This window comes from Solanum tuberosum, unplaced genomic scaffold, assembly GCF_000226075.1.
Source record: "Solanum tuberosum cultivar DM 1-3 516 R44 unplaced genomic scaffold, SolTub_3.0 scf00041, whole genome shotgun sequence".
NCBI classification, from domain to species: Eukaryota; Viridiplantae; Streptophyta; class Magnoliopsida; order Solanales; family Solanaceae; genus Solanum; species Solanum tuberosum.
In genome coordinates this window covers 1,296,947-1,300,803 of record NW_006238965.1, presented here as the reverse complement: position 1 = coordinate 1,300,803, position 3,857 = coordinate 1,296,947, and positions in this window count along the sequence as shown.

Sequence of the window (3,857 nt, the reverse complement as noted above, 5' to 3'; positions counted from 1 at the left end):
TTTTTGTTCGTTAATGTCTTTAGCTACGACTAGTTAGAATGTAAATTCTATTTTTCTATCAATTCTCAAAATCGGTCCCTTGGGATACGACCCCAGCTTACAATGTCTTTTATCGCAAATGTCTTTAGCCGAGGAGTGGTGTTATTTGAGAATTTTTAGTTCACTAGATTTTTCGTCTTTTTAATCGCAATTCACTAACTTTACTTTCAGTTTTGTTTTTCGTTAAGTTATCCACTTAGACGAACATGGCTGAGCAGAGTAGTGGCAAGTTGGTGAAAATTGAGCCAAGAAGTCCAAAAGGACCTCACGCTGACCGCTCTGGCATCTCAACTAAATGAACTGGCTACCAAACTCTCAGAGGTGGAAGTCCAATGCAACAACAAGGGGAGGTATATACCCCCTCATGAGCAGAGGAAGTCCAGAGATGGGAGAGAAAATCGTGTCGAGGACACACTTCAAAATCATTCTCCAAAAAGGTCACCGATCAGGATCGAGTATTGGAGGAAATGAAGGAAATGTTGAAGTGTTGAATCAAACGATTGGATCTCACTCTAGATCAATCCAGTTGATCAGGTCATTCCTGACTTTTGCAGTACCTCATCTCGACCCAAATGACATATTGGGGTCACCTAGTGACACTAGGGCTTGCCCCAATAACGGAAAGTGAAACCGAACTTGCGTCATGCTACGACGTAAAATAAGGCGCTTCTTGGGAGGCAACCCAAGGTTTTACTGCTTTTTAATTATTCTGTTCGAATAAGGGTGTGCTGATTTTGTAGGGTAAAATGCGAAAGGTGTTGAGTAGTACAAGATGGCGAGCCAAGGACCCAGTGGGCGAGTCGCTGAATCTATCCGCGATTTCGACTTAATCCTCCATTGGGACCTCAAAATAAGGGATGTCCTGTAAAACTCGGTGAGGTAAGTAAGCTTTCAACGCATTGCCGATGTTATCGGCGACATGACTAACGTCGCTGAAAGGCTAGGAACTAGACGGTTAATATCTGGCCAAAGACTGCCAAATTTTTAAAACTATTCACTTTCCCTCGCTTTGATGCTTCACAAGTTCCCACAATAGTAGCATTTTACAGATTATTGCTTGTAATTAGTATTATAGTTGTTGATTGGTACTCGCAACTAGGATTTCTTTGCTGCCTAGCATTACAAAAAGCTATTTGATCGGCATACAAGGTTAGTCTCTAAGACCCCGATTTTATTTTTGAAAAATTTTGCACTCTTTTGCAGTTATAGTATCAGGATGACGTGTGTTGGGCCTCTCTGATAGAAATAAGTTGCTATGATGTTGTTTTCAATTCGTAAACTTTGCCTAAAATGCTTAAATAATTGAATGCCTTAGTGCTTACACTTTGAATTAATTGATATCAATAGGGGTGTTGCATGTTAGTTGTTAGGTTGATTGGGTGAAGTCTGAGTAGCCTATATGTGCGCTAAATGACAAAAATTGCTTGATGGAAGATCGGGTAATACAAATCTTATGAGCGGGCATCGTCAAATGGCCAAAAATTTGACAAATTTGGGGGAGTCTGAGTATCTCGAGAGTGATGGGTAATGCGGGTATTATTTGAATTCCATGAGTGCATGCTTTGATTTGATTTTATAGGATTTGGGGGATTGAATTCGAGAAGGTGGGTCAAAAATAGGCACGTTGGGTCAATTGGCGAGCTAAGCCGAGATCGCTGAACGAATCAACGGTTCACCTAATACCCCCACCCCGCCGATGATTTGGCACCTCGATTTATATTTGATTCTCTAACTTTTGGTAAGAAGTCTGAAGGCACCAAAAGCGCTCGGCGACTCGCCGAAAGCGCTCGGTGACTCGCCGAAAGTATTATAATTGCCCTTTATCTGCATCCCTGGGATCCTGTTGCACTGTCACTTTCGGCGGATACATCCTGCTCGCTGAAAGTAGTCGGCGATTCGCCGAATGATTCTACCTATCGTTGATTTCTTCTCATTGTTAAGACAATCCCTTCGGCGAGCTCGTTTTGGTTCGCCAAAAAGATTTGGCGACTCGCCGATTAGATCAGCGAGTTTATCTGCAATAACTTTTTTGTACTTGCATTTGAATTTCTTCTTGATCTTTTGCAGAAATGGTACGCACCAACCTAAACGAACCCCCTTAGAAAACAACAAAGGGCATTACAATAAATGAAGGAGGATCACGTCCTTCACAGAAAAGAAAGCAAGATCTCCCACCGGGAGATAAAGGAAAAGGGAAAAAACATATAGCAAAGAAAGAAGTAGTTGTGGAGCCAGATTTTGTTGAACCAGAGGATGAACTACCTCTAATTGACCGAAAGAGAGCGCTTTGTGCCAGGTCTCAGTCCATAGCCACAAGTACCCCCTCAGCTGCCACTTTGCCTACTACTGCACCAGTACCAACCCCAATACCACCACCAGTGGTTCCTGCACTTCCCGTAGTTCCACCTCCAGAGAGATTGCTGAACAGATTGAAAGGAGATGGTTTACGCACCATTCTCGAAGAAAAATTGCTATCTGCGGAAGGCCTGGAAGGTAAGCATGTTGAGGTGCTTGACACGCTCAGGTATCACGAGTTTGAGCAATTCACGAGGCCACAGGGTACTTACATACCTTCCTGGGTCCAGGAATTCTACTTAGCCTATGGGGAGTTGGTCCCGAAAAGCAGAAAGAAGGCCAGTGATTTCCGACCAGTGAAATCGGTTATGGTTAGAGGCAAGGAAGTAGAGTGTCACAGCGAACACATAAATGATATATTGGGACGACCGTTGCACTTACTTCCCTACCAGGGTTTGCCTATTGCTCCATCTCTCGACGATTTGAAGGGTTGGTTAGCTCCGATGATCTCTGACACCACCCTGAGGTGGATGGACACAGGAGTCCCCATTGAGAAGAGGGATATGATCATCTCCTCTCGGTATTGATTTGGGTTCATCAGCAGCACTACCATACCATCCCAGAACGAGTCCATTCTGCGTCATTCGAAGGCGGCTTGCCTTGGTTCTATCATGTCCAGGAGGCAGATCGACCTGGGATTGTTGGTTTTATAGGAGATGGATATGATGGCCAAACAGACACAGACGTCTCTGCCATTTCCTATACTGATCACTGATCTATGCCGGCGAGCTGGAGTACCACGTGACATTACGAGGGATGTTGAGGTTACCCCATCTTCCTCCACCGACATCCGGCGTATAGAGGCCGAGTTCACATGAGAGGAGATTGACAAGAGGAGGGTTGTCCCAACAGATACATCTCCAGTGGTTGATGTTGATGCATTACCAGCAGAGACACCTTCGCATACTCCGACCCTTAAGTTTGCTTGAGGACAAGCAAAAGTTTAAGTTGGGGTGTTGATGAGTCCACAAATTGGACTCATTTAGGGCTTTATTTTAATAGAAATAGTGTCCTTCAATGCTTGTTTTATCTCAATACCTGATTAAAATGTTGAAGTTTCAGGTATTTGAAGTTTTAGTGGAAGCATGGACACTTAGGCGCAAAACGGAGCAAATAGGGCTGAAAAGAACAAGAAATGGAATCCTGCGGATCGTCGAGTTCAACTTGGCGAGTCGCCGAAACGACATGACCCGCCCTTCATTCCAGTACACGAAGCCTTGAAGGAAGTGGATCAAAAGGCGAGGAAAGAAGCAGTCGGCGAGTCACCGATCAGTTACGCAAAGCAGTACTGTACCGCCCAATGATCCAGAATGTGAGGATGCTAAAGGCAAGACACTAAAGGCGATGAGCTGACCAAAAGGCGGATCGCTGAGGTCATTGGCGATCTCGACTAATGTCGCTGAACAATCCTCCGCAACACAATCTGTGAAAACTATAAATACTAGTTAGAATTATAGTCTTAA